The following is a 15,462-nucleotide window of genomic DNA, read 5'->3' as shown; positions in this document are numbered from 1 at the left end:
GTTCTATAGTCTATAGGTTGCCAGTCAGTGGTTCTATAGTCTATAGGTTGCCAGTCAGTGGTTCTATAGTCTATCTGTTGCCAGTCAGTGGTTCTATAGTCTATCTGTTGCCAGTCAGTGGTTCTATAGTCTATCTGTTACCAGTCAGTGGTTCTATAGTCTATAGGTTGCCAGTCAGTGGTTCTATAGTCTACATGTTGTCAGTCAGTGGTTCTATAGTCTATATGTTGTCAGTCAGTGGTTCTATGGTCTATAGGTTGCCAGTCAGTGGTTCTATAGTCTATCTGTTGTCAGTCAGTGGTTCTATAGTCTATAGGTTGTCAGTCAGTGGTTCTATAGTCTATCTGTTGCCAGTCAGTGGTTCTATAGTCTATAGGTTGTCAGTCAGTGGTTCTATAGTCTATCTGTTGCCAGTCAGTGGTTCTATAGTCTATCTGTTGCCAGTCAGTGGTTCTATAGTCTATAGGTTGCCAGTCAGTGGTTCTATAGTCTATAGGTTGTCAGTCAGTGGTTCTATAGTCTATCTGTTGTCAGTCAGTGGTTCTATAGTCTATAGGTTGTCAGTCAGTGGTTCTATAGTCTATAGGTTGCCAGTCAGTGGTTCTATAGTCTATAGGTTGCCAGTCAGTGGTTCTATAGTCTATCTGTTGCCAGTCAGTGGTTCTATAGTCTATAGGTTGTCAGTCAGTGGTTCTATAGTCTATCTGTTGCCAGTCAGTGGTTCTATAGTCTATCTGTTGCCAGTCAGTGGTTCTATAGTCTATAGGTTGCCAGTCAGTGGTTCTATAGTCTATAGGTTGCCAGTCAGTGGTTCTATAGTCTATCTGTTGCCAGTCAGTGGTTCTATAGTCTATAGGTTGTCAGTCAGTGGTTCTATAGTCTATAGGTTGCCAGTCAGTGGTTCTATAGTCTATCTGTTGCCAGTCAGTGGTTCTATGGTCTATCTGTTACCAGTCAGTGGTTCTATAGTCTATAGGTTGCCAGTCAGTGGTTCTATAGTCTATAGGTTGTCAGTCAGTGGTTCTATAGTCTATATGTTGTCAGTCAGTGGTTCTATGGTCTATAGGTTGCCAGTCAGTGGTTCTATAGTCTATCTGTTGTCAGTCAGTGGTTCTATAGTCTATAGGTTGTCAGTCAGTGGTTCTATAGTCTATCTGTTGCCAGTCAGTGGTTCTATAGTCTATAGGTTGTCAGTCAGTGGTTCTATAGTCTATCTGTTGCCAGTCAGTGGTTCTATAGTCTATCTGTTGCCAGTCAGTGGTTCTATAGTCTATAGGTTGCCAGTCAGTGGTTCTATAGTCTATAGGTTGTCAGTCAGTGGTTCTATAGTCTATCTGTTGTCAGTCAGTGGTTCTATAGTCTATCTGTTGCCAGTCAGTGGTTCTATAGTCTATCTGTTGCCAGTCAGTGGTTCTATAGTCAATAGGTTGCCAGTCAGTGGTTCTATAGTCTATAGATTGCCAGTCAGTGGTTCTATAGTCTATCTGTTGCCAGTCAGTGGTTCTATAAGTCTATCTGTTGCCAGTCAGTGGTTCTATAGTCTATCTGTTGCCAGTCAGTGGTTCTATAGTCTATAGGTTGCCAGTCAGTGGTTCTATAGTCTATTGGTTGCCAGTCAGTGGTTCTATAGTCTATCTGTTGCCAGTCAGTGGTTCTATAGTCTATAGGTTGTCAGTCAGTGGTTCTATAGTCTATCTGTTGCCAGTCAGTGGTTCTATAGTCTATAGGTTACCAGTCAGTGGTTCTATAGTCTATAGGTTGCCAGTCAGTGGTTCTATAGTCTATAGGTTGCCAGTCAGTGGTTCTATAGTCTATAGGTTGTCAGTCAGTGGTTCTATAGTCTATCTGTTGTCAGTCAGTGGTTCTATAGTCTATCTGTTGCCAGTCAGTGGTTCTATAGTCTATCTGTTGCCAGTCAGTGGTTCTATAGTCTATAGGTTGTCAGTCAGTGGTTCTATAGTCTATAGGTTGCCAGTCAGTGATTCTATAGTCTATCTGTTGCCAGTCAGTGGTTCTATAGTCTATAGGTTGCCAGTCAGTGGTTCTATAGTCTATAGGTTGCCAGTCAGTGGTTCTATAGTCTATAGGTTGCCAGTCAGTGGTTCTATAGTCTATAGGTTGTCAGTCAGTGGTTCTATAGTCTATCTGTTGTCAGTCAGTGGTTCTATAGTCTATAGGTTGTCAGTCAGTGGTTCTATAGTCTATAGGTTGCCAGTCAGTGGTTCTATAGTCTATAGGTTGCCAGTCAGTGGTTCTATAGTCTATCTGTTGCCAGTCAGTGGTTCTATAGTCTATAGGTTGTCAGTCAGTGGTTCTATAGTCTATCTGTTGCCAGTCAGTGGTTCTATAGTCTATCTGTTGCCAGTCAGTGGTTCTATAGTCTATAGGTTGCCAGTCAGTGGTTCTATAGTCTATAGGTTGCCAGTCAGTGGTTCTATAGTCTATCTGTTGCCAGTCAGTGGTTCTATAGTCTATCTGTTGCCAGTCAGTGGTTCTATAGTCTATCTGTTACCAGTCAGTGGTTCTATAGTCTATAGGTTGCCAGTCAGTGGTTCTATAGTCTATAGGTTGTCAGTCAGTGGTTCTATAGTCTATATGTTGTCAGTCAGTGGTTCTATGGTCTATAGGTTGCCAGTCAGTGGTTCTATAGTCTATCTGTTGTCAGTCAGTGGTTCTATAGTCTATAGGTTGTCAGTCAGTGGTTCTATAGTCTATCTGTTGCCAGTCAGTGGTTCTATAGTCTATAGGTTGTCAGTCAGTGGTTCTATAGTCTATCTGTTGCCAGTCAGTGGTTCTATAGTCTATCTGTTGCCAGTCAGTGGTTCTATAGTCTATAGGTTGCCAGTCAGTGGTTCTATAGTCTATAGGTTGTCAGTCAGTGGTTCTATAGTCTATCTGTTGTCAGTCAGTGGTTCTATAGTCTATAGGTTGTCAGTCAGTGGTTCTATAGTCTATAGGTTGCCAGTCAGTGGTTCTATAGTCTATAGGTTGCCAGTCAGTGGTTCTATAGTCTATCTGTTGCCAGTCAGTGGTTCTATAGTCTATAGGTTGTCAGTCAGTGGTTCTATAGTCTATCTGTTGCCAGTCAGTGGTTCTATAGTCTATCTGTTGCCAGTCAGTGGTTCTATAGTCTATAGGTTGCCAGTCAGTGGTTCTATAGTCTATAGGTTGCCAGTCAGTGGTTCTATAGTCTATCTGTTGCCAGTCAGTGGTTCTATAGTCTATAGGTTGTCAGTCAGTGGTTCTATAGTCTATAGGTTGCCAGTCAGTGGTTCTATAGTCTATCTGTTGCCAGTCAGTGGTTCTATGGTCTATCTGTTACCAGTCAGTGGTTCTATAGTCTATAGGTTGCCAGTCAGTGGTTCTATAGTCTATAGGTTGTCAGTCAGTGGTTCTATAGTCTATATGTTGTCAGTCAGTGGTTCTATGGTCTATAGGTTGCCAGTCAGTGGTTCTATAGTCTATCTGTTGTCAGTCAGTGGTTCTATAGTCTATAGGTTGTTAGTCAGTGGTTCTATAGTCTATCTGTTGCCAGTCAGTGGTTCTATAGTCTATAGGTTGTCAGTCAGTGGTTCTATAGTCTATCTGTTGCCAGTCAGTGGTTCTATAGTCTATCTGTTGCCAGTCAGTGGTTCTATAGTCTATAGGTTGCCAGTCAGTGGTTCTATAGTCTATAGGTTGTCAGTCAGTGGTTCTATAGTCTATCTGTTGTCAGTCAGTGGTTCTATGGTCTATCTGTTGCCAGTCAGTGGTTCTATAGTCTATCTGTTGCCAGTCAGTGGTTCTATAGTCTATAGGTTGCCAGTCAGTGGTTCTATAGTCTATAGATTGCCAGTCAGTGGTTCTATAGTCTATCTGTTGCCAGTCAGTGGTTCTATAAGTCTATCTGTTGCCAGTCAGTGGTTCTATAGTCTATCTGTTGCCAGTCAGTGGTTCTATAGTCTATAGGTTGCCAGTCAGTGGTTCTATAGTCTATTGGTTGCCAGTCAGTGGTTCTATAGTCTATAGGTTGCCAGTCAGTGGTTCTATAGTCTATAGGTTGCCAGTCAGTGGTTCTATAGTCTATCTGTTGCCAGTCAGTGGTTCTATAAGTCTATAGGTTGCCAGTCAGTGGTTCTATAGTCTATAGGTTGCCAGTCAGTGGTTCTATAGTCTATCTGTTGCCAGTCAGTGGTTCTATAAGTCTATCTGTTGCCAGTCAGTGGTTCTATAAGTCTATCTGTTGCCAGTCAGTGGTTCTATAGTCTATCTGTTGCCAGTCAGTGGTTCTATAGTCTATCTGTTGCCAGTCAGTGGTTCTATAGTCTATCTGTTGCCAGTCAGTGGTTCTATAGTCTATAGGTTGTCAGTCAGTGGTTCTATAGTCTATCTGTTGCCAGTCAGTGGTTCTATAGTCTATAGGTTACCAGTCAGTGGTTCTATAGTCTATAGGTTGCCAGTCAGTGGTTCTATAGTCTATAGGTTGCCAGTCAGTGGTTCTATAGTCTATAGGTTGTCAGTCAGTGGTTCTATAGTCTATCTGTTGTCAGTCAGTGGTTCTATAGTCTATCTGTTGCCAGTCAGTGGTTCTATAGTCTATCTGTTGCCAGTCAGTGGTTCTATAGTCTATAGGTTGCCAGTCAGTGGTTCTATAGTCTATAGGTTGTCAGTCAGTGGTTCTATAGTCAATCTGTTGCCAGTCAGTGGTTCTATAGTCTATAGGTTGCCTGGGAACCCCCAGGTGTTTCAATTTTGTTTTAGCCCTGAACTGGTTCACCCTGCTATAGATCCAGCCCTGTCTTATGTGATGGCCCTGGAACAAGGCCTGCCCTACCCTGTTCTCTGTGCTGGCTGGCTCTGTGTGTGTGTGTGTGTGTGTGTGTGTGTGTGTGTGTGTGTGTGTGTGTGTGTGTGTGTGTGTGTGTGTGTGTGTGTGTGTGTGTGTGTGTGTGTGTGTGTGTGTGTGTGTGTGTGTGTGTGTGTGTGGGGTGGAGCAGCACACAGCCTGACAGAGGTAAGCCTTTCTAGCTGCCGTTCTCGATTGCAAAATACCAAATAAATATTTTGCTTCAAACAGTCTCTTTGTCCCATCTGTGTCACAAACCATCCCAGTATGTGAATCTGACGCCTACCTCTTCTTTTCAAGAGCAACGTTAAGAAAAATATGGAGAAACAAGTACTTCACAGATTCTGTTCCGAACCGTCTCTAATGACTGATAATTGATAACACACGAAGTCTCAGAAAAGCATGAAAAAGACTTTTACACAACACGACAACACGACGCAACAACACAACATGACAACACGACGCAACAACACAACAACAAGACGCAACAACACAACATGACAACACGACGCAACACAACACAACACGACAACACGACGCAACAACACAACATGACAACACGACGCAACACAACACAACATGACAACACGACGCAACAACACAACATGACAACACGACGCAACACAACACAACATGACAACACGACGCAACACAACACAACAACACGACGCAACACAACACAACATGACAACACGACGCAACAACACAACATGACAACACGACGCAACAACACAACATGACAACACGACGCAACAACACAACATGACAACACGACGCAACAACACAACATGACAACACGACGCAACAACACAACACAACAACACGACGCAACAACACAACATGACAACACGACGCAACAACACAACATGACAACACGACGCAACAACACAACATGACAACACGACGCAACAACACAACATGACAACACGACGCAACACAACACAACATGACAACACGACGCAACACAACACAACAACACGACGCAACAACACAACATGACAACACGACGCAACACAACACAACAACACGACGCAACAACACAACATGACAACACGACGCAACAACACAACATGACAACACGACACAACACAACACAACATGACAACACGACGCAACACAACACAACAACACGACGCAACACAACACAACATGACAACACGACGCAACACAACACAACAACACGACGCAACAACACAACATGACAACACCACGCAACAACACAACATGACAACACGACGCAACACAACACAACAACACGACGCAACACAACATGACAACACGACGCAACACAACACAACAACACGACGCAACACAACATGACAACACGACGCAACACAACACAACATGACAACACGACGCAACACAACACAACAACACGACGCAACAACACAACATGACAACACGACGCAACACAACACAACATGACAACACGACGCAACACAACACAACAACACGACGCAACACAACATGACAACACGACGCAACACAACACAACATGACAACACGACGCAACACAACACAACACGACAACACGACGCAACACAACACAACATGACAACACGACGCAACACAACATGACAACACGACGCAACAACACAACATGACAACACGACGCAACAACACAACATGACAACACGACGCAACAAAACACAACATGACAACACGACGCAACACAACATGACAACACGACGCAACACAACACGACAAGACGACGCGACACAACACAACAACACGACGCAACACAACACAACATGACAACACGACGCAACACAACATGACAACACGACGCAACACAACACAACATGACAACACGACGCAACAACACAACACAACATGACAACACGACGCAACACAACACAACACAACAACACGACGCAACACAACACAACATGACAACACGACGCAACAACACAACATGACAACACGACGCGACACAACATGACAACACGACGCAACAACACAACACAACATGACAACACGACGCGACACAACACAACAACACGACGCAACACAACACAACATGACAACACGACGCAACAACACAACATGACATGACAACACGACGCAACATAAAACAACATGACAACACGACGCAACAACACAACATGACAACACGACGCAACAACACAACATGACGACACGACGCAACACAACACAACACGACAACACGACGCAACAACACAACATGACAACATGACGCGACACAACACAACACAACATGACAACACGACGCAACAACACAACATGACAACACGACGCGACACAACATGACAACACGACGCAACAACACAACACAACATGACAACACGACGCGACACAACACAACAACACGACGCAACAACAGAACATGACAACACGACGCGACACAACATGACAACACGACGCAACAACACAACACAACATGACAACACGACGCGACACAACACAACAACACGACGCAACACAACACAACAACACGACGCAACAACACAACACAACAACACGACACGACACAACACAACATGACAACACGATGCAACACAACACAACACAACAACACGAGACGACACAAGAAAAAAGACGACACGACACAAAATGACACAACACAAGATGACAACACATCAACACAAGACAACAAAAACAACAACAACAGCATGTTTTGTTTCATGTCTCAGTTCTCTTCTAGTTGTTTATAGAGTTATTTGTCTTTTCAGTTATTTCTCAACAACACAGGTATCTAGCCCATGACTGTCTACAACACAAGTATCTAGCCCTGGACTGTCTACAACACAAGTATCTAGCCCTGGACTGTCTACAACACAAGTATCTTGCCCAGGACTGTCTACAACACAAGTATCTAGCCCAGGACTGTCTACAACACAAGTATCTAGCCCAGGACTGTCTACAACACAAGTATCTAGCCCAGGACTGTCTACTGCCAACAACACAAGTATCTAGCCCAGGACTGTCTACAACACAAGTATCTAGCCCAGGACTGTCTACTGCCAACAACACAAGTATCTAGCCCAGGACTGTCTACAACACAAGTATCTAGCCCAGGACTGTCTACTGTCTATAACACAAGTATCTAGCCCAGGACTGTCTACAACACAAGTATCTATCCCAGGACTGTCTACAACACAAGTATCTATCCCAGGACTGCCTACAACACAAGTATCTATCCCAGGACTGTCTACAACACAAGTATCTATCCCAGGACTGTCTACAACACAATTATCTATCCCAGGACTGTCTACTGTCTACAACACAAGTATCTAGCCCAGGACTGTCTACAACACAAGTATCTAGCCCAGGACTGTCTACAACACAAGTATCTAGCCCAGGACTGTCTACTGCCAACAACACAAGTATCTAGCCCAGGACTGTCTACTGCCAACAACACAAGTATCTAGCCCAGGACTGTCCACAACACAAGTATCTAGCCCAGGACTGTCTACTGCCAACAACACAAGTATCTAGCCCAGGACTGTCTACTGCCAACAACACAAGTATCTAGCCCAGGACTGTCTACTGCCAACAACACAAGTATCTAGCCCAGGACTGTCTACTGCCAACAACACAAGTATCTAGCCCAGGACTGTCTACTGCCAACAACACAAGTATCTAGCCCAGGACTGTCTACTGCCAACAACAGAAACTGAAGAACAAGCCAAACATAGAGAATACCTAATATTATTTATATACCTAGGTAATACATGTACGTTGTTTAAAGCACCCTTATGAAAGTCTAAATAAACCCCGTATGGTGAAACCATATGTGGACCAGAGGCTTGTAGAATTATGAATTCTGAGTCTTCAGTTCAGCGGGGAGGCAGGTAGCCTAGTGGTTAGAGTGTTGGACTTGTAACCGGAAGGTTACAAAATCAAAAATCCCTGAGCTGACAAGGTAAAAATCTGTCGTTCTGCCCCTGAACAAGGCAGTTATTCCTAGGCTGTCATTGAAAATAAGAATTTGTTCTTAACTGACTTGTCTAGTTAAATAAAATAAATTGTTCACTGGTAGGGGGGTCCTGTGTACTCTGGGCATTAATGACTCAAATGTATGAAATGAGTCAAAAGATTTGTTCTTTTGACTGAACGAGTCGAAAAGACCAGAGTCTGTAAAAAGAGCTGAACTTCCCACTTCACTTTAAAAAAGAAACTGAAGATAATAATGTTCCTGTCCCTGAAGAACACCAACACACTCACGATACAAGTGTCGGATACACGCAGAAATAGTTCCCAACAGCTCCTGGTGGATCCAATTACCGACACCTTTGAACAGTAAATTGCTCTTACAAAGAGAGGCTGTTTGCCCTGTTGCCACATCGCTGTCCAAAGCTGATTGTGTAACAACGATACAGTACACCAGCTCTTATCTGTCCATGAGTATTTTAGCTTGGCCCTCATAGACACCTAACCAGCATTATGGTTTACGTGGAACGTGCTGCCATGTGGAAGGTCTTCACATCTACCCTGAGATGTGTACACCAAAGTCCCATTGCTCAGGAGTGTCTCTTTAACGATATAGAGCCTGATGAAAAGATGACCTTGTCTAGTAAGATGGCGTCTGGTAGCACCCGGTAGGTACACAGACAGAGTCTAGACCAAACTCGGTCCTGGAGACCCCGGGGGGGGGGGCACGTTTTGGGTTTTTGCACTAGTACTACACAGCTGATTCAAATTATCACAGCTTGAGCTTGTGTAGTGCTAGGGCAAAAAAACATGTCAGTGTAAAGTGTCTCTATGTCAGTCTCTATGTCAGCGTAAAGCGTCTCTATGTCACTATCTATGTCAGTTTCTATGTCAACTTAAAGTGTATCTATGTCAGTCTCTATGTCAGCGTAAAGCGTCTCTATGTCAGTCTCTATGTCAACCTAAAGTGTCTCTGTCAGTCTCTATGTCAGTCTCTATGTCAGTGTAAAGTGTCTCTATGTCAGCGTAAAGCGTCTCTATGTCAGTCTCTATGTCAGCGTAAAGTGTCTCTACGTCAGTTTCTATGTCAACGTAAAGTGTCTCTATGTCAGCGTAAAGCGTCTCTATGTCAGTCTCTACGTCAGCGTAAAGCGTCTCTATGTCAGTCTCTATGTCAGTCTCTATGTCAGTGTAAAGTGTCTCTATGTCAGTCTCTATGTCAGCGTAAAGCGTCTCTATGTCAGTCTCTATGTCAGCGTAAAGTGTCTCTATGTCAGTCTCTATGTCAGCGTAAAGCGTCTCTATGTCAGTCTCTATGTCAGCGTAAAGCGTCTCTATGTCAGTCTCTATGTCAGCGTAAAGTGTCTCTATGTGAGTCTCTATGTCAACGTAAAGTGTATCTATGTCAGTCTCTATGTCAGTCTCTATGTCAGTGTAAAGCTTGTCTCTATGTCAGTGTAAAGCTAGTCTCTATGTCAGTGTAAAGCTAGTCTCTATGTCAGTGTAAAGCTAGTCTCTATGTCAGTGTAAAGCTAGTCTCTATGTCAGTGTAAAGCTAGTCTCTATGTCAGTGTAAAGCTAGTCTCTATGTCAGTGTAAAGCTTGTTTCTATGTCAGTGTAAAGCTCAGTGTAAAGCTAGTCTCTATGTCAGTGTAAAGCTAGTCTCTATGTCAGTGTAAAGCTAGTCTCTATGTCAGTGTAAAGCTAGTCTCTATTTAGTAACCTTTCACCACTACCGTAATTTCCGGACTATTGAGCGCACCTGAATATAAGCCGCACCCACTGAATTTAAAAAAATATATATATTTTGAACATAAATAAGCCGCACATGTCTATAAGCCGCAGGTGCCTACAGGTACATTGAAACAAATGAACTTTACACAGGCTTTAACGAAACACGGCTTGTAACAAAAATAAATAGGCTTTAACGAAACACGGCTTGTAACAAAAATAAATAGGCTTTAACGAAACACGGCTTGTAACAAAAATAAATATGCTTTAACGAAACACGGCTTGTAACAAGAAATAAAAAATTAGCAGTAAACAGTAGTCTACCAAGAAAGTCATTGGTCACTATCTTCCTCCTCCTGTGCACTGAAACCACTGAAGTCATCTCCTTTCAAAAAAAATTGAAAGCGGGAAAAATCCATATATTAGCCGCGTCATTGTTTAAGCCGCGAGGTTCAAAGCGTGGGAAAAAAAGTTGCTGCTTATAGTCCGGAAATTACGGTAATCATTCTTTCTATTACCATTCTCTCAGGTAGCTTTCAGTCTCCAGCATTTAAGAGATGATTAACTAATATGCCATTTAAAGGACTCTCCGGTTAACCCTGTCTTCTAGTTCATCTTTAACCCACACTGTAAATACCTGGATGGGTGTGGAACAGGGAGAGAGAGAGAGAGAGATCCCACCCCTAGGCCCCAGCATAACCTCCAGTCTAACACTGCAATGAGATCAGCTAGTTAGCTGCAACAGCTTTAAAACCAATACATCACAGAGGACATTGTTGTGTAATAACTCTTTTCCATCCTGTACCAGTCTCAGTAATTTAACCAATAACTCAATGACAATGCCAGTATTTTACATTGATGTTTAGAACAAGATATTGTTTGAAGAACAACTATTGATGCTGCTAGGACAGGAAAGTACACTCTTCAAAAAGGGTTCTTCGGCTGTCTCCGTAGGAGCACCCTTAAAGGGTTCTACATGGAACCCAAAAAGGTTCTACCTGAAACCAAAAAAGGGTACTTCAAAGGGTTATCCAATGGGGACAGCCGAAGAACTCTTTTAGGTTCTAGATAACACCTTTTTATCCCCTAAGGGCGTAGTATCAACAGTCCAGTGACAGCAGGATTGTGTGATCACAACAACACATTCCATTCCGTGTAGAAGATATGACATTAGTCCTCAACTAAGTCCCGAGTTTCCTCCTAAGGCTTCTCACTAACCACACCAACAACACCACAACCAACAACACCACCAACACCACAAACAACAACAACAACAACACCACCAACAACAACAACAACAACACCAACACCACCAACAACACCAACAACAACAACAACAACACCAACACCACCAACAACAACAACAACAACACCAACAACACCACCACCAACACCAACACCACCAACACCAACAACACCACCACCAACACCACCAACAACAACAACAACAACACCAACACCACCAACAACACCAACAACAACAACAACAACAACACCAACACCACCAACAACAACAACACCACCACCAACACCACCAACAACAACAACACCACCACCAACACCACCATAAACAACAACAACAACAACAACACCAACACCACCAACACCAACAACACCACCACCAACAACACCATAAACAACAACAACAACAACACCACCAACACCAGCAGCAACATAGCATCTCACCTCTAAGAATGCTTCATAGACATACAGCCAGTCAGTTCTTCAGTATTAACCTGTCACTATGAACATACCTAAGATATACCACTGCCACTGTGACGTCAGGTTGGTTAGAGGGCACACCCCCACCCTGTAGGGGAGTGGACTGGTGCTCTCTGAGGTGCTCCGCTCTAACTATGACTCATCTCTGTGATATTCTGAAACTGCAACCTATTTCCCTACATAGTGCACTACATTTGATCAGATCTAATGGGCGTTGGTCTAAAGTAGTGCACTACATTTGATCAGATCTAATGGGCGTTGGTCTAAAGTAGTGCACTACATTTGATCAGATCTAATGGGCGTTGGTCTAAAGTAGTGCACTACATTTGATCAGAGCTAATGGGCCCTGGTCTAAAGGCTCCTGAACCCTGACCTGAGGCTCCTGAACTCTGACCCTACTCCCTGAGGCTCCTTTGGGGGGGGGGGGGGGGGGGGGGTACTGTCCCTCAAGAGAACACATCTTTCCCTCCAGTATTCCATGATTGTGACGGCATTGCGACTTAAAAAATATCTCTGTCAAAGCATAGTTGTTACATTTTAGTCATTTAAGCAGGCGCTCTTATCCAGAGCGTCTAGGGTTAAGTGGGGCGGCAGGGTAGCCTAGTGGTTAGAGCGTTGGACTAGTAACCGAAAAGGTTGCAAGTTAAAATCCCTGAGCTGACAAGGTACAGCTCTGTCGTTCTGCCCCTGAACAAGGCAGTTAAACCCACTGTTCCTAGGCCGTCATTGAAAATAAGAATTTGTTCTTAACTGACTTGCTTAGTGAAATAAATAAAAACTAGTGCCATACTCAAGGTCACGTCGACAGATTTTTCACCTAGTCGTCTCAGAGAATTGAACCAACAACCTTTTGTTTACTGGCCCAACGCTCCCTACTAGCTCTACTGAGAGAAAAACAAAATGGCTTTCCTCTGGATGAACTATATGGAACCATGGTAACAGAGTTTAATGAAGCAATGAAGGCATGGGAGATCACAGCACGGAGAGGCATCGCTCAGGTTTATCATTAAACAGGTGCTGCTAGGGAACCACTCCCTCACACACAGCAGTGGACATCAGCCCCTTGATAAGATTAAACACTTCAACCAATTGACAGCGCACGCCACTCTCACTTCAAGACTATGGCTATCTATGTGCCGGTATGATAGCTAGAGAGGTAATCGTTTTTTTTTTTTTTTTATGGTATCTTTGAGACTCAAAAAAAAACATAAGTAATGACATAGTGTCAAACACAGTTCACATCTTAACAATCAGAGGGGAAATCCAATCCTCTTCACTGGATCCAATCCAAACGTCCTTTTATGGGAAATCTGGTCTGTTATATGAAATCAGATGAAGGATTGGTTGTTGACTCCCAGTGAAAAGCTGCTGCTAATAGTTTGGGACATTTTGTAGTGACCACTATAACAGGACAACTATTTCTCTTCATTAAAAGCCAAACAACCAACCAACCAAACAAAAGATGGGGCAGAAATCAGTAGAGTCAAGACTCTATTCCCTAACAAGTGCAAGACACACGATTACAAAGCTGAGAACTCCACGGACAGTTTCATGTTCAGGGGTGTTGCTATTTTCTTGAAGTCTTTAAAGACGTAGATCCTGAGGAAAGATGCCGTTGTCCAGTAAGACGGCATTGGATAGCACTCTCTAGTTACACAGAGAGACACATGGCAGAGTCTAGACTCTCTAGATCTAGACTCTAGTGCTTTTAGATCTAGTGTTTTTAGTATGTGTAGACGATGCCAGGTCTCAGGTCTGTGCAGGGTTTGGCACTATTACCTTCTTCCTGTCCTCTTTCTCCACCCCCCCCCCCTCCCCATCCTCCACTCCTCTACCCAAACTTCAACTCAGAAGAGCTGTCAGTGTTTCCCACCAACTTGCAGTTTCTCAGCGTGGACACAGGTATAACTAGAATACTACCACCAAACACTTACTCAAACCAGCTTAATCCGTAATAAGCAATTGGTGACCATATTTTGGAGGGACGGTAACTTCTTTCAGATGCCAAATTGGTCCCTCAAGGAACTGAAGAACACGACAAAATGTCAAGATGATGAAATACAGAAATAGACTCCAAATAGAAGAAGCATACGGCCTACACATTTCTCACAACTATAAAACAAACACAGAGCACATGTGTTTGGCTTGGAAATACTAGAGAGACGGTTGATGAGTTGTCTATACCGTTATTACCACCCCTATCCTTACCATCGCATTGCAATGAAGTCTGTGAAATTAGCAAAACCGGTTCTGAAGTGAGTTAAACCTACATACAGTTCGTTCAAAGTGTAACAGCGAAACTCAAACCCATCCACTTGTCATGGCCAGAAGCAAGGAAAGAAACCTAAGACAGGCAGTGTTAGAGATCTTTATTAAGGGCCCTATGTCCCTCCAGAAACCATGACGATTAAGGGCCCTATGTCCCTCCAGGAACCATGACGATTAAGGGCCCTATGTCCCTCCAGGAACCATGACAATTAAGGGCCCTATGTCCCTCCAGGAACCATGACGATTAAGTAAATAAGAAAATAAGTATGTTCAAAGTGTACAAGAAACAATTTGACGGAGGTGTGGTTCAAACTCATTCTCTACATACCAGCCCAGCTGACACCCTCCTTCTCTACATACCAGTCGACACCCTCCTTCTCTACATACCAGCCCAGTCAACACCCTCATTCTCTACATACCAGCCCAGCAGACAGACAGATGGTTGATGAGTTGTCTATACCGTTATTACCACCCCTATCATTACCATCACATTGCAATGAAGTCTGTGAAATTAGCAAAACCGGTTCTGAAGTGAGTTAAACCTACATACAGTTCGTTCAAAGTGTAACAGCGAAACTCAAACCCATCCACTTGTCATGGCCAGAAGCAAGGAAAGAAACCTAAGACAGGCAGTGTTAGAGATCTTTATTAAGGGCCCTATGTCCCTTAACCATGACGATTAAGGGCCCTATGTCCCTCCAGGAACCATGACGATTAAGGGCCCTATGTCCCTTCAGGAACCATAACGATTAAGGGCCCTATGTCCCTTCAGGAACCATGACGATTAAGGGCCCTATGTCCCTCCAGGAACCATGACGATTAAGGGCCCTATGTCCCTTCAGGAACCATGCAGCTGACACCCTCATTCTCTACAGACCAGACCAGCTGACACCCTCCTTCTCTACAGACCAGACCAGCTGACACCCTCCTTCTCTACATACCAGACCAGCTGACACCCTCATTCTCTACAGACCAGACCAGCTGACACCCTCCTTCTCTACAGACCAGCAGACACCCTCCT

General features: G+C 43.7%; 1 protein-coding gene across 8 annotated transcripts in view; it reads right to left on the bottom strand.

Annotated features, from left to right (window-relative positions):
• The window catches only part of LOC106568538 (uncharacterized), a 66,808-nt gene that overhangs the window by 44,948 nt on the left and 6,398 nt on the right, over positions 1-15,462 (bottom strand). For 2 of the 8 annotated variants that reach the window (XM_014138964.3, XM_014138966.3), the window contains exon 1: positions 12,138-12,257. The exons of 5 other annotated variants lie outside the window; for them this stretch is intronic. The gene's annotated coding sequence lies outside the window, so the exon portion shown is untranslated. Of the gene's footprint in view, positions 1-12,137; positions 12,258-15,462 lie in introns of those variants that run through there. One more of the 8 variants, XM_045692654.2, reaches the window with a different exon arrangement.

Source organism: Salmo salar, chromosome 13, assembly GCF_965601325.2.
Source record: "Salmo salar chromosome 13, fSalSal1, whole genome shotgun sequence".
Lineage (NCBI taxonomy): Eukaryota > Metazoa > Chordata > Actinopteri > Salmoniformes > Salmonidae > Salmo > Salmo salar.
Note: the sequence above shows the minus strand (reverse complement) of the source record. Positions and strands in the feature narration are given on the sequence as shown.